Source organism: Culex pipiens, chromosome 3 (genome assembly GCF_016801865.2).
Source record: "Culex pipiens pallens isolate TS chromosome 3, TS_CPP_V2, whole genome shotgun sequence".
Lineage (NCBI taxonomy): Eukaryota > Metazoa > Arthropoda > Insecta > Diptera > Culicidae > Culex > Culex pipiens.
In genome coordinates, this window is record NC_068939.1 from 145,630,475 (window position 1) to 145,653,198 (window position 22,724).

General features: G+C 37.8%; 1 protein-coding gene and 3 non-coding genes across 11 annotated transcripts in view; 3 read left to right on the plus strand and 1 right to left on the minus strand.

Annotated features, from left to right (window-relative positions):
• Nucleotides 1-22,724, minus strand: part of LOC120417143 (protein winged eye) — a 370,323-nt gene that overhangs the window by 90,720 nt on the left and 256,879 nt on the right. Inside the window, exon 1 of one of the 8 annotated variants that reach the window (XM_052710730.1) lies at nt 1,326-1,924. The exons of the other annotated variants lie outside the window; for them this stretch is intronic. The gene's annotated coding sequence lies outside the window, so the exon portion shown is untranslated. Of the gene's footprint in view, nt 1-1,325; nt 1,925-22,724 lie in introns of those variants that run through there. 8 annotated transcript variants of the gene reach the window in all.
• On the plus strand, nt 8,342-8,412 carry Trnag-gcc (transfer RNA glycine (anticodon GCC)). The gene has a single exon. It is a non-coding gene; the product is annotated as a tRNA-Gly (tRNA).
• Nucleotides 8,718-8,789, plus strand: Trnad-guc (transfer RNA aspartic acid (anticodon GUC)). Its single transcript has one exon. It is a non-coding gene; the product is annotated as a tRNA-Asp (tRNA).
• Nucleotides 17,072-17,154, plus strand: Trnal-cag (transfer RNA leucine (anticodon CAG)). The gene has a single exon. It is a non-coding gene; the product is annotated as a tRNA-Leu (tRNA).

Here is a 22,724-nt window from a genome sequence, read left to right on the forward strand (position 1 = left end):
AGTGTTGTACGGAAGAGTCCACGTGGGTGGTGTTATTCTTTATCCTAGGAGTTCAGGGAATATTCTTAGAAATTTGTGTATTGTTAGCGGAAGTCCTGAAAGATCTAAAATAGTGCTTAATGAGGTATTTTTCCAAGCTCTGGAAATAGTTTGAGATTTAGTAGTAAATTATAGGTATTCAGTTGGAAGCATCGTCAAACTCTGTGTTACAGATATTTGGGATTTTAGATCGAAAAGTCTGTATTTTTCCTGTAGATTTGGCAAGGCTACTTGAAAATCAATCGCCATGCGACAACTTTTGTTCAAAAAAAGATTGTTTCACTGAGCACTCACCAAGGAAAAAAACTCAGCATTAGCAAAGCAAAAAAAATCGAAAAAGAATCATCCTCTCTTCTCTCTCTTGTAAGACATGAAAAATCAAAGCATGATTTTTAAAAGATTCACCAATACCTTTAAAGGTGAAACGTCAGATGCAACCTAATGTTGTGTTTAGGCTGTCCTTTGGATGAAAATTTAATTGGATTTGTTTTGGAGATAGCGCCACAATCAATCAAACGTCAAAACTAGTTGTCAAACTGATATTGGCATTTGAACCCCATTGTTCGACGATTTCCGCGAGCACGTGTTTTCAAGCTTTTGACAGTCGTTCCAATCAGCGAATGCATTCTGTTTTATTAGGTTTTTTTCCGTTGTGAAATCATGTTTTGAGATAAATCTACCTCAATTTTAATAAAAAAAAACTTTTAACGGAGCATGTTTTTTTATAAGTTTGAAAATAATTTTGTATTCTACGAAAAGCATTGAAAAATCCTTCTGGATCTTCACATGAAATGGAATCGTTCATCGTCAGGTGCCTTTTCTAGTTGTCCACGAACTGTCAGGGCTGGACATCAAAATATGATCTCCAGCAGCTATCCAAATGGATTCCTTTTTGCAGTTACGTCATTCTGCAACTTTGAAACGTCACCCTGAATTACGCAACAGCGCTCCAGTGCAGACAGTCTCCATCGACTTTACCGCCGGAAGCAGCAGCGACTCTTACAGCAGACACTGGAATCGCTGGAGAAACCATGCTGCGTAGCAGCACAACTGATTGCCAAGTCAGGACTTGGGTAACCTTTCAAGATATTCCATCATTTCGCAAACTGGATGCTCACTAACGACTCGTTGTTTTCGACAAACTCACAGGATAACTGATGAGCAACACACTAATTAGCCTCCGCGGGTTCGAGAACCTTGGTATCACTTCAATCCAAAGCGACAGAGATGGGAACGCTCGCGAGGGTGTTTCCTCGCGATTAACGCTTCGGAAACGCTTTCATCACCTTTCATTACGCTCGTTGTTTTTCTTCTTTTCTTTTTCGGGCGGTTCAAACGGTTCGCATCAACGCCCGAACCAAATGGCCCAAACTGTTAGTGATATTTTCCACTTGGCCCGGTTTGGTAAATAACCGGTAGCTACTTTCACACAGTTCTCCCGGTGAATTCCAAGATATTCGAGCGTTTTTTTCTTTTCACCAGCACTGTTCGCGCGAGATTAATGATTATCGAAATTCACGACGCGCTCTGTACTCGGGAGACCCAGGTTTCATTAATCCTTTTGTTGCGGGACCCGCTGGTACAGGAACACCCCGGAGGAGATTGCACAAAACACCACTTTTGCCCAGCAGCGTGTCCTCCGCCCTTGTTCCTCTTTGCGCTGGTACCGGGCTCACAAACTGATGAATGGTTCCACTCTTTTTCGTCGTCGTTGACTTGGTTCAGCACTCCAAGAACAACAGCAAGAAGAACTTTTTAATGGTGGTATCCAGTGTGTGTGGAAAAGGAAGAGAGCAAACCGAAAGCTCAACACGCGCACGTCCGTCCGTACACAACCCGACACGTCTCGACCGAACGAAAGCTGAACAACAACTGGCTCGTCGCAAGCCGATGTAGTGACGACACGCAACGACGAAACGGCGAAAACGGCAGAGAGCAAGACAAGAAGAGAGGTGATGACGGAGCGAGGAGTTCGCCGCCACCATCAACAACATCGAGGGAGAGGCAAAACGAAGAAACGACGACGACGACGAGGCGGTCACTGCAATCAAACCACCAACACATAGGAGCTCGACGAAGGAGCGCATACGCACACCAACGAAGCAGGCTGTGAGCTCGGTAAAACAGCTGATTGCAGAGTACGAGCTGGCACAGCTGTATTGGTGCCGAATGCAGAGTTCCCCGACGGTACACCAGTTGATCAAACGGAAGGCTGTCCGTCGGTGGAAAAACTTGACTGTCGATTTTCCGAGTGGAACACCTCCACCTCCCCCCTCCGGAACCCAAACCAACACGAAACCGCCGTGACAGACTGACTCCGGGGGAAGGATTCGCCGTTTGGGGGAGGAGCTGTCTCGACTCAAACCAACGCGTTCAGCAAAGGCTTCCGTCAAGACTGCTGGAAAAAGGCGCGCGGTTCAGCTGAATGCGTCTGGAAGAAGACACGATAAAGACGAACGTTATCAGCGGGGACGACTTTCGATTTCGGCGTTCCGTCGGAACGACGGAGCCGACGTCTTCGTCGGGAAATTGAGTTTTTCCCGTGGAGACAGAGACTAGACCGCGCCGGATGGTGGTTCATGGGCGCCCGGTACTGACGGAGACGTTCGTACTCACACGTTACGAAGATGTTCTCTCGGTGATAACGGCGGAAGTTGAGGGAGGAGGGGGGATTGTCCGACGAGGCGTCCGGTTTCGGGGGGGTTCGGAGGCTGGAGAGAACGAATTTCGGGTTCGGAGTAGTGTGAGGTTCAGTGAACTGCTCCGGTGAGGGAAGGAAGCGATTTGCCGTCGGCAAGTTTAAAGCTGAGAGCTGGAGCTTTAAGGTGGATGAAAAGTGGATAGCTTTAGAATTATGAAAATTTGAGGTTAAATAAAAATATTAAAAAAATCAATCAAAATGATATTGCGCTGACTTATTTTCTTATGGAATTTAATGTTCATAATTAATAAGTATTCATTTTTCAGATTGGATTCGCTGATGTAATGCTACTGCAACTGCAACTCGACACTTTCATCGCTTTTTTCTCTTTTAGAAAAGCGCTTTTAAGGTTTGACCTTGAATGAACAAAAAATAGAGCACCCAATGTAAACAATAACAAATAGGTACGTTTTGTTTGGTTGGCCAATAAGTGCATTGTTCCGAAGTTTGGTTGATTTTGATTGTCGAGTTAAAATTACAAATGTTCACGGTAGTCGGTCTTGTACGTGTGTCAATATCGCTCTGAGCCGGAATCCTTTAGGCCAGTTGTCGCACTTACTTATATTTTCAGGGTGTTTCAAGATAGCACGACAAGATTTAAACTTCATTCATATAAAAAGTGACAACAATGCACGAAGTTTTTTTCGATTTTTAATGAATATCTCAGGATTGAAATCGAATTTTGGGGATCTGTGGAAGGCGAAATGGAGGTCAAACGAAAAAAAAAAACGGATAAGGCTTTCTAGTCAGAAATTTACCAACACATTCAAAGTATGTTCACATTACAGCTGAAGGTTTGTTTGCATCAGGTTTACTTTCTCTTTCTTGTAAATGTTTTTTGTCAGGCTACTTCTAGCTGGTTTTTTGCCCGATATGTCAGCTAACAGCAAGGTTACTCTAAGACAGGTTGGGCTGTCTTTGTAAAGTTGTATTAGTGCGAACACGGAGGAAAAAATAAAACGTCAGTTTTCGCATGACTATTCATTTTTCGATTTTTTTTATCTCCGTGCACAGTTGAAGAGGAACACTGTGACGTCACAAAGTTTGTTTTTCCTTTGAGCTAAGTGGCAGACGGGCGATTTTGAGTTAGTTTTGAGGAATCGGTAACGATATTCCGTCCCATCTTGACTAAAATTATCGCAAAATAGTCGATAATCGTAACGGAAGGTAATTTGCAGCATAATTATTTTATCCGGACATGTTTTAATTTAATCTTTCCTCCAAATTAGCCTCACGCACTCATCATTGTCGGCTGTTCCTGACCGTCTTCTCCGACTCGGACCGAACCATACATATTCCGCGGCAACAACGGGGCGACTTAGGGTGCAAAGTGCATGAATGCACCGGAGTGTACGTAACGTGGCAGGACTCACCCACCGCGGCGTGCATCAACTGCGTCGAAACGGTTCACTTTGTCGACGAGTTCCGGAACCTGTGCAGACAGTCCAATTGAAGTTTTGATCGGGCGACGTTTGGTGGAGTGACCGGGTTTGGTCCGGCACGATGGAAGAGCTTCTCGTATCATTTTAGGAAGTTGCTGGAACCGCAGCAGGAGGAGGATGTTGGCGTAAGTCGTTACTTGCCGGAGACGGTGTTTGTGAAGGGTCAACAAGGAGCAGCCGAGGCTGGGTTCGAGTGGGAGGACGTGGAAGAGATGGTGGCCATTAAGCAGGAGGTTGGCAGCGATGACGAGGATGATGTTGAAGAAGGCATGGAGGAGGGATGCGATGATAATGGTGCTCCGCGACAGAAAAGAACACGAGTCAACTGAGAGTTGGATTCACTTATGCTGGCCAAAGCAATTCATAGACGTTCGGTGCTGAGGAATGCAAATCAGGATGGTCACTGGCAGTCGTACCAGCGAGATCGTGCTTGCCACAGAAACTTGCCACGGAACTGAACAAGGGCAAACTGAACAAAATGAGGTGCAGCTTGATCGACATTTCAAGCATTCGCCGGCGGAGCAAATTTGGCTACTTCTGGATAAAATGTGGATCAAAAATTCCCGACCAGCTCAGGCAACCGGGTCCACTCCACCACCGCAAACATCTGCCCGAAGAAGTGGAACCACTTCCCGCCAACAATCGCATGCAGCTCACCCAGCTGGTCCACGACCGGAAGTCAACTGGAACCGGTCCCATCCGGACCACTCCGTTCTGGCCAAACGGGACGAAGCGTTCGACGAGGTGACCCGCGAGCTGGGCATGTCGATGCCGGAGTTGAAGCACCACTGGCGTACGCATGGCGGCAAAATGGCCACCAAAATCAACAACACAATCGTGGCCGTCATCGCATGCAGGAGGTCAAAGATAAGTAGACCCAGGTTGAGCCGGAAGATTACATCGAAGATGGTAAGGTCGGCGGCGTGATTTCATGCATTACAAGCAAGTCCATCTGCAATTGGGGCTGTGATCCGCATAGCCGATTCCCGCAGGACGAAGTTAAATCGGTCCGCGGTCTATCCAGACTCCGAGCTGGTCGAAGTCGCGCACGTCTAAAAGCGGGACAAGAAGTAACAACTGTTGTACTCTTATTGCAGTCGAAAGTTAAATCAATTTATTTATATTTTATTTATATTTTTTTTTTAATAAAGAAATCCTCATTTGATTCTTTCAACAAGTGTATGTATCTGCTTTTTATTCCTTTAATCCAGTTTATCTCAAAAATCACCGTTTAATTTAAAATTATTCAAATTTTCATTCAATTCCGTATACTATTCAAAAGAAACGAGAGCGTTGTGACGTCATCACTTGAAGCATCGCAAATGTTGACACTTTTTTGCTTACTAATACTAAACCAACACGTTTTCAGCCCAACCTTTCTTACAGTAACCTTGAGCTAACAGCACACTGCGCAGGGCTGTGACAGCTCGAGCTCGGTCATTGTTTGCATCAGGGCACGGTGACGAGAAGTTCGTAATTTTTGTGTTAAATTATATTTTTTCACTGGGCCTTATAGAGCTTTATGACGTTTCGCATAAAAATGGCACTAGCGAACCATTTGATTTCGCTTGCAGGACAAAATCAAACCTCAATCTTGTTCGTATACGTACACGCAATACATGAGTACGTAGAAACCTCTATTGTCAATTTTGACATGGCGCTTACCAGCGATTTTAAGCCCTTTGGTGCAATAAAAAACACTCCCGGCAACAATGCCAGGTGATTCGAAGAAAAGGATCAACAGGGAGCGTTCTTTTATTACGTAACGCAGTAGGGGGGGAGGGGGGGGGGTCGGAGGCCGTGTTACGCTCCATACAAAATTTTTAAAATTTGTATGGAAATTTTGTTACGAGGGGGGGGGGGGAGGGGGTCTAAAAGTCCGATTTTTTGCGTTACGTAATAAAAGAACGCTCCCAACAATCACAAAACGCGCAGTATGGGATTTGACTGGAGTTTTTTAAAAGGTCCAATAAACCAAATTTTCAGTTTTTGTTTTTTGGGTGTTTTTTAATACCCTTGACTCAAGACTGTTGCAAATTTTGTAGATTTTGCTCGGTTTGTTCTAGAGGTCCCGATGATCTCCGCTGGTTTGACATCAGTGTCTACTACCGGGGTTTTAGTGCATACACTAAATCCCTGCTGGATTGACATTATTTGATTAGATACTTATGGTATGACGAATAGAGGAGAAAATCGTGACGTCAGGAATGAACTCAAATCACTCAAAGTTCATTTTGTGAGTGACTTTAAGAGTTTGGCCTAGTTTGACAGCTACTTTGTCCCTTCTTTTTCTGTGGGAAAGAAAAGGAGGCGAATACTTTATGAAAATCATACCTGTCAAAATTCCTAGCCTCAAAATTTTGTCGCGAGTTGTTTTTCTCCTCTATTGTCACTTTTTAAACGTCGCCCACGCACACTTTCAAAACAGACGGTTGTGTGTGTGTGAGCATCGTGTAAAAGAAGATTGTTTCACAACAATCAGTGTAAAACCAGCTATTTTTCTTATAAAGAACTCTCAACTAGTTGAGCTACACATATTACAAACGAGTGAACTACATGTAGAGGGGATAACGATGACGAATTGTGAATAAAATATGAATAAAGGAGAAATGCATTCAACAAAAGAGTATATTTCGGGTGCACACAATGATTTATTGCCTTTGAAACGCATTTTAGAGCATAATAATTGCATTGATAATGTTTTCACAGGATGTTACACACATGTTCAGTAATGGTCGAATTGATTTTGATTGAAGTTTGTTTCGAATTATCCACCTAATCACAAATAGGCCGAGGATATCCAAAATTTGAGGTTAATCAGTATTTAACTGTTCATCAAATTTACTTATCGCTTCATCCAAGAACTTTTACATCTTGTTAGAATCCTTTGTTTTTCGAAAAAAGGGAGTTCGTGGAAATACAATGTCCCATCCCAGAGCGTCCCGGAGTACCCAACCTTCTTAGCATGGTTCTTCCAACGAATAAACCAAATCTTGGAGCGTATGGTGGGGTGTTCCCACGCTTGTTCCTCCCCTGTCGATTCAGAAATGTTTTGGTATATGAACACTCCGTGCTCAAACTCAACCCACTCCAACGAATAATGTCTCGGCGATACAACTTTACGCAGTAGGCCTGGCCGCTTTAACGTCTGTGATGTTTCAATGCATTTCGATGTTATGGCAGATGTTAATAAATGACAAGAAGAAGTGTTAGGCGTAATCTAACCTAAGGTACTCACCAGGATTAGAGACCCTAAATAGGGAGACTGATCTATGTATGCTAAATCGATCTGGCAACGTATGTTTTGAGCTTGGCAACACTGATAAGTTTTGCTGGGCGTGAAGGCGAATGCTCGTTTGGATACGTCAAACTCGTGTCTGTTTGAGTACGTCAAATTCAAACCAGTCTCCCTATTTAGGATCTCTAACCAGGATCCCTTCGAAAGATTGGCTGAGCTAGGGTTTGATTAGTTTAGATTAGAGAGCCTGGAGCTTATTAGAGAACGGACATCTCAAACCAAAAGTACCAATCGAAGCACGAGAACTGTCAAACGGAGGTACCAATCGAGCAAAATCCTTTGTCTTATGCTCGATTGGTACCTCCGTTTGACAGTTCTCGTGTTTCGATTGGTACTTTTGGTTTGAGATGTCCGTTCTCTAATAAGCTCCAGGCTCTCTAGTTTAGATTAGACTAGAATTCTTTGTTTTTTTTTCGAAAATTTCACTGCTTTTCGTTTAAAAAAAATGCAATTTACTGCCTAATAGGAGAAATACAGCATTTTGTGTACGTGTTATGTTACCTTTACTCTATTTTGTTGTTATGTTTTTTTTGCTTGGGTACTCTGTTTCTCCCCTCAAATTCTCATTCAAAGCAGACGAAGCAAAAATCCACACGATTATTTGTTTTCCATTTCATTTCTTCTTCATTTTCGTACCATTCTTCGCCTGATTCCGGGTTCTATTTATGTACGTACGACACACACAAACACACACACACATGCGATACTACCTACTAGCATCATACGAGAACGAAGAGGGTAAACAGAGCAAAGATCAGCGTGAGTTAACGATCATCCAGGTGGGTAGGCCTAGACGAGGAAATACGAGGATTTGGAGGGAAGGGTGATCCGTGCGATTAATTTTAAATCATCTTCATCGAGGCATCGGTGGTTCAGTGGTAGAATGCTCGCCTGCCACGCGGGCGGCCCGGGTTCGATTCCCGGCCGATGCAGACTATCTTTTTTGGATTGTTTGACGGTGAACTCTTGCATTTTCTAGGTTGAGATTTGTTTTGCATTTTGATATAAACTTAGGTATCAGTTGAATCAAGCGAGGAAAGATAGCACCCACTCATCTTCCACGGCTCGTGGATGTAACTTCTGGAGGTCCTGGTCAATAACGGAGTAGCAACTGCGGGTGGGCACCTATGCTTATGCTTATGCTTAAACTTAGGTATCAGTTGATTTGATAGTAACAATTTTGAGACGAGTCAACGACGTTGAGTTAAGTTTGGTTTTAAATTACTTTATTGACATATCCTCGATAGTATAGTGGTCAGTATCCCCGCCTGTCACGCGGGAGACCGGGGTTCAATTCCCCGTCGGGGAGGTTCCATTTTTTGATAACCCATCTACCTCGCTCCAAACAAAACTGCTCTGGAAAACCAAAAGCGTTTTCTAATTGAACTCACAAATTTCTTTTACCAACGAGTGGTACACTGTACAGACAGCATAGTTTACGAGCTTTCATAATGAAAATTCTACACACGTTCTGGCGCGCCAACTTTCTCCGTCTAAACCAGTGTTTCTCAACCTTTTTCGTCTCATTCCCCCCTTGGCTAATTTTCATGAACTCCATTCCCCCTTAAATTTGGAACAAATTTCATAATTTAAGATTAAATTGTTATCATAAAACTGAAGTTTCAATAAAAAAAAAAACAAAAATCTTGCAAAAGATATAAATATGCAGTTTGTGAAATAAACTTCACAATGTAGTCCAAAATTAAAAAAAAACTTTCATTCAGAGAGACGTTTGAAATGTTTATAAAAAAAGTATAATTTGAGCAAACTTAAATTAACTGGTTATATTTATGATTTTGAAAAAATATTCCAATTTTAAGTGATAAGTGCAGTTCAGTCATCTTCAACATTTGTATATTTTTCATAAACAAACTGTTCCTGATTGAATTTTTTGATTAAAATGCATATGCTTCCTTGAAAAACATCCGAGTTTGTTTTCGTGACAATAACTGACAATAATCATAATACTTAAAAAAAAAATCATGATGAGAGCACTCACAAAAAATGTAAAATCTACTGTTCAAAATTCAATGCAAAATCTTTCAGAATTTCTAAATTCAATTTTATTCTTCAAAGAACTATTAAATTTTTGGAGAGTATAAAAACAATATTTTAGAAATAGAACAAAAACATGAAAAAATGTGTTTACAAATACTTTTATAAGTTTTTTTTTTTAATTTTTCTTACTCTTGCTAGTGCCTTAGTTAAAGAAATAATTGTTCCAAAATGGATTATGATGCAACACACAGCTGAAAGGAACTCCAAAACTCTGTTATGCACTTCAAAATAACTCATTGTATCATGATTATTCACCAATAAAATCGAATTGAATTGAATTGAATGTGTTTACAAACCCATTCTATTTTGTATAAACAGCTAATGTTTGAAAAGGTATAAAAACCCAAAGGACTTTTATTTTAAAAGTTCTAATATTCTTTCCAATTCGATAGATTGATTGAATGTTCTAGACATGGATTATTTTTGCAAGCTCGTTGTTAAAAGGCATTCCATTTCTATTGCATCCCCATTCCCCCCCCAAGAATGGCCAAATTCCCTCCCAGGGGGGAATTCCTCACCGGTTGAGAAACACTGCTAAACTATGGGTTCTAATATGTGCGCTCGTGCTATGCTAACCAGCTGGCCCTCTAATTCATGGACTTTTTTTTTTTCGCCAGTCCCCCGGAAACACAAAACCATTCCGATCTTCACCGGAAATCGCGTTTCTCTCATCCCGCTTGCCACCATCGGGAATCGGAGTTTCACAGCCAATAACCACCACCAGCCGCGGTCGGGGTTCCCGATTTGTGTAGGAGGGCGTGAGTCGGGCACCTTTCGCGGCAGTATCTGATTTTAATTAAATTATTTAAACAAAAATTGTTTACAGATCCACACCGGCAGGGAAGCACGTGCCACGTGTTCGGATTTCGGGGGATTCGCAGCGGCAGTTGGCCGTGATTTTTTCAGAGAGGGGCAATTCCTCTTGTTTCACGTAATCTCGCAGGTCTGGGTTATTGGTGTTTTCGCGCCATTACGTGAACGTGGAATGGTGGTTCAGGTCATGGGTGTAGATGACCATCAACGAGTAGAGGGAAGCTTTTGGTCACCCAATTCTTATTCAAAGGTTCACCAATTTTGATTGTAAAAACAAATTGAACTGTCAAAACTTACCTCCAATCTACGCCCATGGCTCCACCCGCGAAGAAGCTGTCAATCCGAACGGAATTGCCCATTCTTCCCCCGAAAAAATCACCGAGTACGCGGACAGGAACTTAATAATTTTTGCCGCACCTTCGTCACTGGGGTGGCCCCCACACTCAGTTCTTCCTCCTGTCAGCCCAGGATTACCGGGCCACGTCACCTTGACAGATTGGTTTGACACGTCGATAACAGGGCGCAGCAAGATCCAGATGCAGAATTCACAGGGGGGAAAGGGAAGCGTACAACCGAACCAATTACGACAGTCAGCGGTGACAGTGGTTAATGCTTCAAAAATCTAATTAGAACGACTGTGCCGGTTGACTGTCGGTCGGGTTGTGGCGGGTTTGATGGACGACCTTCTTCGCTGTGGGAACTGCTGTTTATACAGGGTTTGGGACAAGACAGCGAAATGACACAGTCAACACAGATTTGGAAATGTGTTGCCTGGAATATTTTTAATGCATATTTTTAGATTTTTTTTTAATTTGGCAAATCAATATCACATGAACCTGGTATCTCAACTCTGGATGGACCAAAATTGGCTGAAATTGTAGGGTAAAGACACATTAGCATGATGTTTTAAAATTTTATTTTAACTGTGCCATGTCATTTTAATCCAATCAAATTTGTTGTTTTCCTCTAACCAAATTCAAGATGCAGAATTTTCCTGAAAATCGTTTTCCTCCATGTCCTCTTCCAAGCATCATTACTCATTTTGGCGAATTATTTCCTAAAAAGAAACAAACAAACGAAAGGAGGAAACCGTCGATTTGCGTTAAGGACGAGTAATTTTTTTTCGCACCCCCACACAATTTTTTAATGCAACACAACCCACAAAACAAATGATCCTCCATCCTGTTCTGAATACACTTCTGCTGCGTTTTTTTCTGCCTATTTTTATGCGGTGAGAAAGTAGAGTAGCTTCTGCTGGCTGGATGGCGAATTTGACAAGTCATCTCTCTTCCGCGATGATGGTCGTCGGGAAATTATTCAAAACATTTCCAACACCATCTTTTCGAGGATGAGGGGTCACTCCCTCGCCGGAACCACTCCGGAATTTTCGATCCTCCAGAACAAAAAAAAATGAGATTTTACTTTCGATACCCACTAGATGCTCATAACATTGATTGATGGATTTTTGAATAACTGAGTGGAGAGTGGTTCTCGAGCAGTTCTCGTAACAAGTTTCAACTCGAGAGCGCGCCCCATACGATATTCATTTTTTATGATCCGAGGGCGCCCCTTCTCGGGTTCGGGTTCTCTTCACTAGCGCTTGTTTTTTCGGGAATAATGGAGAGTGAATTCTTCATTACTCTTCAATCATACAAATAAGATCCAGATGATGATGATGATGATGAGTGGTAATATAAAAAAAAAAACTGTCCAAAATTTCAAAAACGTCTGAAACAACTTGTACAAAGAAAAGATTTTTATTTGGTGTATTGAGGGAGTTATTTCAAAGAATGCTAGAGAGCTGGTAAATTCGGTTTGGAAAGTTTTTATTGAAGGTCAAATATTTAATTCAGAGTCTCTTGAGGCATATTATTATGAATTTAAACCCTTCGATTAAATGAAAATCACATTTCTGATGAAAATCTTATAGAATCAAAAAAAAAATCTTAAAAAATGTTGATCTAGACCCCTCCACGAAATATTTCCCCCACAAAATGTCGGGAAAGAGTCCTTCTTTCACGGTGCCAAATATTAGACTTGACGATTTTTTAAATAAGTTTTTTCTAGGAAACTTACCGTGCCTTGGGTCATGTTTGGTCGTGTTTCTTACTAATACTCGCTAAAATAAATATTAAGTAATTTTAGTTATTTTCCAGATTATGTTTTGACACATTTTGTTACAATTTAAAATCCAATGGTTTAAGTTTATATTTTTTATTTAAAAAAAAACAATCTAAAAAAAAAGTGACTGAAAAATAAAATACCCTCATTAGGGGTGACATTGGGTCTGGGAGTGAGATTGGTCACACCAATTTAAGCATTTTGTATGACTCACCCCTGCTGACGGTAATGGAAAACGGCAAAAGAGCAGTTCTCTCAGATTTCGGTCATTCGATTTTTTTTTTGTATTTTTTAATCCGACTGAAACTTTTTTGGTGCCTTCGGTATGCCCAAAGAAGCCATTTTGCATAATTAGTTTGTCCATATAATTTTCCATACAAATTTGGCAGCTGGCCATACAAAAATGATGTATGAAACATCAAAAATCTGTATCTTTTGAAGGAATTTTTTGATCGATTTGGTGTCTTCGGCAAAGTTGTAGGTATGGATATGGACTACAGTGGAAAAAATGATACACGGTAAAACAAATTTTGGTGATTTTTTATTTAACTTTTTGTCACTAAAACTTGATTTGCAAAAAAACACTATTTTTATTTTTTTTTATTTTTTGATATGTTTTAGAGGACATCAAATGCCAACTTTTCAGAAATTTCCAGGTTGTGCAAAAAATCTTTGAGCGAGTTATGAATTTTTGAATCAATACTGATTTTTTCAAAAAATCGAAAAATTGGTCGCAAAATTTTTCAACTTCATTTTTCGATGTAAAATTAAATTTGCAATCAAAAAGTACTTTAGTGAAATTTTGATAAAGTGCACCGTTTTCAAGTTAAATCCATTTTTAGGTGACTTTTTTGAAAATAGTCGAAGTTTTTAATTTTTTTAAATTAGTGCACATGTTTGCCCACTTTTGAAAAAATATTTTTGAAAAGCTGAGAAAATTCTCTATATTTTGCACTTTTGAACTTTGTTGATACGACCCTTAGTTGCTGAGATATTGCCATGCAAAGGTTTAAAAACAGGAAAATTTATGTTTTCTAAGTCTCACCCAAACAACACACCATTTTCTAATGTCGATATCTCAGCAACTAATGGTCCGATTTTCAATGTTAAAATATGAAACATTCGTGAAATTTTCCGATCTTTTCGAAAAAAATATTTTCAATTTTTTTAAACCAAGACTAACATTTCAAAAGGGCCAAACATTCAATATTACGCCCTTTTAAAATGTTAGTCTTGGTTTAAAAATTTTGAAAATATTTTTTTCGAAAAGATCGGAAAATTTCACGAATGTATTTTAACATTGAAAATTGAACATTAGTTGCAGAGATATCGACATTAGAAAATGAAGGGTTGTTAGGGTGAAACTAAGAAAACATCAATTTTCCTGTTTTTAAACCTTTGCATGGCAATATCTCAGCAAATAAGGGTCGTATCAACAAAGTTTAAAAAAGCAAATATAGAAAATTTTCTCAGCTTTTCAAAAATATTTTTTTCAAAGGTGGGCAAACATGTGCACTAATTTAAAAAAATTAAAAACTGCGACTATTTTCAAAAAAGTCACCTAAAAATGGATTTAACTTGAAAACGGTACACTTTATCAAAATTTCACTAAAGTACTTTTTGTTTGCAAATTTGATTTTACATCGAAAAATGAAGTTAAAAAACCAATTTTTCGATTTTTTTAAAAATTAGTATTGATTCAAAAATTTATAACTCGCTCAAAGATATTTGCACAACCTGGAAATTTCTGAAAAGTTGGCATTTAATGTCCTCTAAAACATATCAAAAAATAAAAAAAAATTAAAAATAGTGTTTATTTGCAAATCAAGTTTTAGTGACAAAAAGTAAAATAAAAAATCACCAAAATTTGTTTTACCGTGTATCATTTTTTTTTTCACTGTAGTCCATATCCATACCTACAACTTTGCCGAAGACACCAAATCGATCAAAAAATTCCTTCAAAAGATACAGATTTTTGAATTTTCATACATCATTTTTGTATGGCCAGCTGCCAAATTTGTATGGAAAATTATATGGACAAACTAATGATGCAAAATGGCTTCTTTGGGCATACCGAAGGCACCAAAAAAGTTTCAGTCGGATTAAAAAATACAAAAAATAAAATTTAAGAAAAAAGACCGATTTCGTAGAGAACTGCTCAAAAGATTATTATTATAATTGGATAGTTATAATTGGAACGGAAAACGGAATCGACGAAACACCTTATAATGTGGCCCTCTTAAACCTTGCGGTTTTGTCAACGGATCCACAGGTGTGTATCGTTCTTTTTGCGACAAGACTCCGCCTCCCGGGTCTCCTAAGTGTGAAGGTATGGGCACGGGGAGAGGGCACCGAATACCTATATTTACACTTAGATTTTTTTTGGATAATTGGAGTTTTTAGAATTGACTGTAGAAAATTCATAATTAATACAAAAAATAAATTAAGAAAAATATAAAAGAAGAAAGTAGAGTTGCTCAACATTACCAGCTGTACCAAGAAAAATAAAATGTTCGAAAAAGGGTTCGATTCCCAGTAAAGGATTACAAAAAATTGCCATACGTTTAGAGTTTCATTAATGAAATAATTGTTTTTGAGTTATGCCAAGCGATAAAACGATTTTTTAGTAAAAACAAATCCATAAATTAATGAAACAAAATTATGACTATCAAAAATACAGATGTATAAATAAATGATGAGCAATAAGTCATCCTTAATAAAAGAAACCATTTCCTAAAATCTAAATTTTTATCAATTTTTATAGCTGCAAAAAGCAAAAAAAAATGTTTATTGGAACTTTTCAAAAATCTCTTGACTTGATCAATTTTGCACAACTTTTTAGAACAAAGCATAGTTTTCAAGCAATCGTTAATTAAATTAATTAACATGTTACTTTGTAATACAATAACTTCGATGAACACAACCGGCGGCGTGCCTTCCGATCAACGATGATAGGGGAAGGACTGCTAAGCAACCATGTGGCTCCGCTGCCCGCAATCGACTCTCAATTAAAACAATCGCTCCTTGAATCACTCACAACATACACATGAACAGCGACACAATAGAAATGAAAATTTACACGAAGAAACAGGAATTCGCGTCCCCACAGGCAGCGCAATTAAAATAAAGTATATGAATTTTTAGTTAAGTTTTAATTAGCTGATTTTTCAATAAAAATAAATATAAAGAATTAAAATAATTCGTATTTTACATTTTGGAAAAATATCTACATTCTATTAATATCATCTCGGTTTGAAATCTACATTGGAAATTATTTTTTTCTTAAATATGTTTAAAGTATTTTGTTTTATTTATACGTTTTTTTGTTTAAACGAAAATACAGGGGGCAATTCTTTGGAAACACGATAAATTTTGCACGTGCAAATTAGAAAATCTGTTTCTTTAAAAGGGATTTTCTGAAAAAAAAAACATACCAGAGTATACCTATAACTTGAAAGTAGGGCGATTTATAAATCGATAAAAAATCGAAAGTTTAAAAAAAAAAATTAAAAGGTAAAAGTCAAATGAAAAATGGTTATTTTTCGTGTACCGTTTTTCTTTAAACTCCTTATTGTAATGTACAATTTGGCCAATGATCATGATCAATCATGATCAAATCGATCAAAAATTCCTTTCTCAAGATACTTATCTTGGAAATTTCACATGTCCATTTTGTATGACCAGTCCGCAAATCGTTTGGAGCTTTATATGGAAAAATATTATGATGAAAAATGGAATATTACGAAATAGGGAACAAATGCACCAAGTTTCCTCCAAATTCAAAAATCTCGAATGATTGCGAAATTGTTGAAATGTTTGATGCATTTTCAGATAGTACAGCAAAACAAAATTGCTGGAAATTTACTAGCATGAATTTTAAAATCTGTAGAATATAATTCTCAAAACTGGTGATCATTTTGGTCAAATCTGCCTCACCCACCGTGCATAGCTCGCTTCATAGCTCTCTGAACGTGCGAGTTAATGATGATTTCTCCGGGCGTAATAAGATATTGCCCCACGATGGATGATGGTGTTCAAACCATGCCCATGATTGATCTGCTTCACGACCGCGGCTAGCAACCGCATCGGTGATCTCTTCCCGAGTTGACCACGTGGTGGCCGCGTTCCGGCTGGGAAAATCAACTCTATACTTGAAATGTTTTGGAGCCGAACAAGTGGATTTTGGCCAAGACAACTGTAATTTCTCGATAGATGCTCGAGGGCCATAGCCGCTCGGATAGGAGACGCGTCTGAGGGCCTCTTGGCGGGTCGAGAAATGTGTGTAAAAGCTCAGCTTGAGGGGGCTCTTGAGGTGTTGAATCGATGGGCCACGGGCGCCAACCCCGAAACACCGGCCAAGAGACCAAGGTTTGTCAATCAACGAGAGGATGATCCCAGGGTGGGGGGAGGTTGCTATATTTGGGATGTTGTGCATTATGTTCGAACGTCAGCTGTTGAACCTTGTTTGTGTTCTAAAAAAAGTTAATAAATGTATATATTAAAGCAAATTTCAACTTGATTTGATTCACTAAAATTTTTTTTTTGGTTATCTTGTGAAATTGAAAAAAATCCCAAGTCAAATTAAAATTAAAAATAACAGTCAGGATGGCCGAGCGGTCTAAGGCGCTACGTTCAGGTCGTAGTCTACTCTGTAGGCGTGGGTTCGAATCCCACTTCTGACAATTTCCTTTTGCCTCTACAGAGGTTAATTTAAACCGAAGCTATTTTTTAAACTCTCGTTTTATTTTTTACGACAGCCAACTAACCAAATCAAGCCTCCTCTCGCGTCTCGACAAATCAAGCGCACCCAGAGTTGAAAAAAAAAGCGCGGCGACGATCAAATTTGCATGTTTAACAAGTCAAATTATTTCGATTTCATTCGCGTATTTCCTTTGCCAGCAATGCACTGAGGGACTCAATCTCGTGACGACGATGGGAAAATTTGAATGGGGCGTGTTTAAGGCCAGGACAGGCAATAAAATGAAGAAGAAAAAAAAAACGAGTACACAAAAAGAGCTGATCCAGAACATATTAAAGTGTATGCTGTTTAAGCATTGTTGGGCGTATTTTTTGCTCACTAGTAGCTATAGAACTTGGAGAAGAACGAAGTCAGAAACGGTTGGCTATCGAGTTCTTTTCCCAGACAGATAAGGAGATGTTGTCAGCTAAAGCAGTAAGGGCGTCCCTTCAACGGTGGCGTGTTCATCTTTGCAGTATCATCCCAAGAAATAGCATTTTTTCAGCACCATAGCAAGAGCGTCCAAATTCCCGGTGTTACAAAATTCCCGGGAAACGGGAAATTTTCAATAAATTTCCCGGGAAATTTGAAATTTTACGAAAATTGTTCTGATCCTGTTTCTGATTAATATTTTGCAACAGAATTGTATAGAACAGCAATTTCAATGGTCAAAATGAGTGTGAGAATCAATTAATAGCTTGACTGCCTGTAAAAAATCATGAAACTTTAAGAAAATATATAAATTTACTAATTGTTTATGCTGTTTTCAAATCGTTCCAAATAGAGGGTGACGAGCGGGAATTCCCGGGAAAAATTTCCCGGGAAATTGACCATTTTTGGACCTCTCGATTCCCGGGAAATTCGGTCGAGACTCCCGGGAAATTTAAACTTATAAATATCAACGCAAAATTATATAAACTAATCAGAAAAACATTTGAAAAATTCAAAATTGTTTAGAACATTGAATGTCCATTGTTCGATGTTCAAGTTCGAATAAACCAATGTTTCTCTAATCTTCTTATTCAGAAAGTGTATATTTTAACTTGTCAAAAATTCCAATAACTATAATTTAGAGAAGCCAAAAAAAGGTGGACCCACGGGTGGACCCCAAAATTTACCTTAAAAATTATTTAGCAGTTACACCCTAGATATGAAATCAAATGTTTTAATTTCAAATATTATGTTTTCTAATTATTTGTAAAAGGTAAAAGCTTTTTCAAGTTAAGTTCAATTTCCATATCTTCTCTTGAACATAGCAATCCAATTTAGTTTCTTGTGAACATTTGGGTTTTCCTGATAACTGTAAATATTTTTTCAATGAATATTTAATGTTGAACTTAAAAATTACAAAAAAAAACAATTTAATTTGTTGTCTTGAGTCGTTGTTTATCATATTGCAAAATTCCCGATAAAATGGGAAATTATATATAAGCTATATCAGTTTTTTTTTACAAAAATCTAATAACAAGTTTGTGAACCTTTTGAAAAATCACTCAGTGCGAATTAAGATTCGTAAATATTTTAAACTACAATTTTGAGTCTTAAAAAAACTCAAGAAACGATTTTGTTTTTGCAGATTCAGAAAAAAAAAATCAAAAGTTTTATATAGTTCCTCAAAACAATGAGGCTGCTCAAATTAACGTTTCATAGAATTAGTATGAATTAACAGTAACTGAATTCATTTAAAAGAAACAAATTTATTACTTTTCATTTTAAATTTTTGACACTGTTGGCGTAGTAAAAAAAAATCTCCCGGGTCCCGGGAATTCCCGGGAAATAGCCAAATTCAACTCTCGATTCCCGGGAAATTGAAAATCTCGAGAATCGTCACCCTCTAGTTCCAAATCAAAAAAATATATTATTAGTATGTTTTGTTCAGAAGTATTTTTTTAAAATAAAAGTGCATGGACAGTGAAAATCTATGCACCACAACAATAAAATTGCTTTAAAATTTGTCTCAGTGACCATAAAGTTAAAATGGAAAAAAAACATGCATATTTTCCATGACAAATAACTTATTCCAGAACAAGTATTTTCAACATGTGAATAAATTGATAATTAGCCTTAAACATCTAATTACTAGCGCTATTTATTTTGAAACACTATTTCATGAAATCAAAACTCAAAGTTTTAAAATGTTTTAAACGAGTTTTTGAAATATGGTTGCATTTTTTGGGTAAATTTCATATGATACGAAGTTGTATTTTATAATTTTTCATGGTTCCATTTGTGGTATGACTTTAGTTATATGGTTATATGGCCTAATAAATTAATCAGATTAAAATAATTATCATAGTGTAAAAGTTGGTTAAAATCAAACGATGTTTTTTCATATCCAGGTTTTTATGGGAAGATGGCGTTCGAATGGTGAACGTTCGAAATGTCAAAATCACGCAGTGGTACCAACATTACGAAAAAAGTGTGCCATGGCATGGCAGCCACATTCCGCTTACGCCCTTGATAGCTCACGTGCTTCATACATTTATAACTTCAAACATCAATTTCTCGAATGCTTTTAAACAAATTCTTCTCGAACAACCCTTTTTGAAAAAAATAGTTTTATCAATTCAATTTTTATCCAGTTTGGTCCAGGTAAACAAACATGTTAAACAAATCTCTATTTTGATCTTGGCCGGAAGAAGTAAATATCTGAATTTAAATGATATAAAAAAATCGTTAAAATAGGTTGTCAAAAAAAAAAAAATGCTATTAATTCCATAATAGCGTAATTTTTGTTGCCCAAAATATAAGCAAAACATTGGTGCCAAAAAGGTAGGAAAATGTATACTTCCGCTTGTATCTCGAGAATTCCCGGGAAATTTACAAATTTCCCGGGAAACGGAACAAAAATTTTCCGGGAAATCTTGGGAAATCCCGGGATTTTTTTTCTCGGGACGAGACGCTCTATAGCTAAATATTGAGACAATGATGGGAAAAACTAACTTTTTGCAATTCCGTCGTGAAACTACTTACTTTTCCTGTCATTCTTGAACGACGAAATAGCCTACTTTTCTGTACCAAAAATAACAGAATCGAATAGCAACACTTTTCAAAATAAATGCTGAAAAGTTGAACTTTTCAGCACTTGTTTCGAAAAGTAACACTTTTCAACTTTTTTTTGATTCAAACGATTTATTGACAAAATACATGAAAATTTGACATAAAATTTCACTCAATGGGTATTTTTCGGAATTGCAAAAAATGTTGTATGGAACTCGTTGCAAAACTTGATTTTTTCAGCACTCTTCGTATTTATCCAACTCGGTGAACCTCGTTGGATAAATGTACGACTCGTGCTGAAAAAATCCTCTTTTTGCAACTTGTTGCATAAACTACTATTACCAGATAAGATTACAAAAATCATATTTTTTAAAGCTGCTTTATCTGTAAATTGCCCAAAACAGCAACAACAAACAAATAAAACAATCAAAGATGAAAAAAAAAACAATTTATTTGGTGCTTAGCTTAAATATCTGGAGCAACATTTTAAAAGGGTGCATAAGCATTTTGACAGCTGGAGCTGTATGGGAAATTCCTACACACAAGGTAAACATTTAACAAAACCATAACTGTTGAAAGATAGCTGGGAAGGCCAGGTATTGTTTCACATTTCGAATTTTGTAAAAAAGTTATCCAACTCCTGAGAATTAGTTTAAACTGTCAAAATGTTTATCCTCCTTTTCTCGTGTTGCTTCAGATATTTGAATTTTACCGAAATTATGGTGAACAGTGCCACATCATGTTTCTTTTTTCAGCGTCTAGTTAGCTGGTCTCTGTGGTTTAGTCTTGTATCAATCATAAATTAATGGCTATGTGGCAAATGAAGAAATTTTGGTGGTTATAGATAAATATTGAAAAACTACGTCACAAGTCTCAGTTATCTTTTCATTTTCAGTCATGATTATTTTTTTTTATTAAGTGGTTTAAATTTGTAGAACACTTCTTGTAAAACAAATTATGTTTATTGAAAACTTTTCAAGATCTTTGAAAAAATGGATTTTTAACTAATATTTGGGTCATTCTAAGCCAAGTCACACGAAATCGAAAAAAGTTGCCCCGACCCCTCTTGGATTTGCGTGAAAATTTGTCCGGAAAGATAATTTAGATTCTGATCATGAATCCGAGGTTCATTTTTGGAGATCTCGTGACGGAGGGCTGGAACAACCTCTTTAATTTGTGAACACTTGAAAAAAATAAGTGTAAAATTGGACGCCATCATCGGACAAATACAATGGTATTTTTAAAACTTCTGCCATATTTCGTTACTTAACTGTAAAGAAAATTTAGAGATGGCATAATAAGGAAAATTTATTGTACTTTTCGAAGCTGCAATAACCTAGACGGGTCATTAGGCACATTGGCACACTCAAAATAAATAACTCTACAATGTCACAAACAACACTAGATTCTTTAAAAATATCCCTGCAAAATTACAAAAAAACACTGAATTTGAATGCAAAAAAAAAAATTCTAAATGAAAAATACCCTTCTGGGTGCTGAAGATTAGAAAAAAAATACATTAACCCTTTCAAGCCTGAATTTAAAAAAAAAATTATTCAATGATGGGAAAATGATTCTTTTGCCCATTCGAAAATTATAGGCTAGTTTTGGAAATTTTCATATTTGGGTCATATATGACCCATCAGGCCTGAAAGGGTTAAATTACTCTTCTAATGACATGTCCAACAATTTTTTACTGTTTAGTAACGAAAAATGGCAAAGGATTTGAAGCTATTTTTGTTGATAAAATTTGTGTTTTTTCGGAATTTTATGCATTGTTTGTAGATATGAATAAATGAAATTTTGTCGAAAATTTGCATTTTTGGTCGGAAAGAAAGTTCTGGCAACGTTTAAAAAAGTACAAAGCCGATATGTCACTTAAATTGACATACAACATGTTTATTGCTAAAGTTATCTATTAAAGAAAAGCTTAAATAAAAAAAATAAACCTAATAAAATAAAATAAAAGTTGAAGATATTGAAGAAATTTTTCTGTTCCCATCCCTGTCTTCCCCGAAAGTCCTTTCGCATTCCCTTCCTGGTAAAAGCATCCGCTCTGAAAAAGAGGTGGTCACATAAAAATATTAAAGTCATCCCCGTTTGTTCGTGAACACTGCTGCCCATTGATGACTTTCATCTTTTAAGACAATCAACACCGCCGAGGCCCGGCCAGGAGGATCGCAAGGATGGCCACCGTATCTGGCCTAACCAAGTAAACACAGTTTCGCGTTCAGAAAAACCAGGTTTGTCGGGCAAATGAGTTGGGCGATGCTGCTGATGAGGGGTTTATTTAACGGTTCATTAACTTTTCAATCAGGGTCCTGGGGGGCAACGTGGTGGAAGTGTACAGGGAAAGGTGGCAGGAAGATAAGGAACATCAGTTCTTTATCCGTCGGTGTGGTGGGGGAGACTAGTCAAGTCAAGTGATGGCTATTGCTTACCGAGGGGAGCGTTCTGGTACTGAATGATGCTGGGTAATTAATCAACCACCCACGCAGGCACACGTGAATGGGA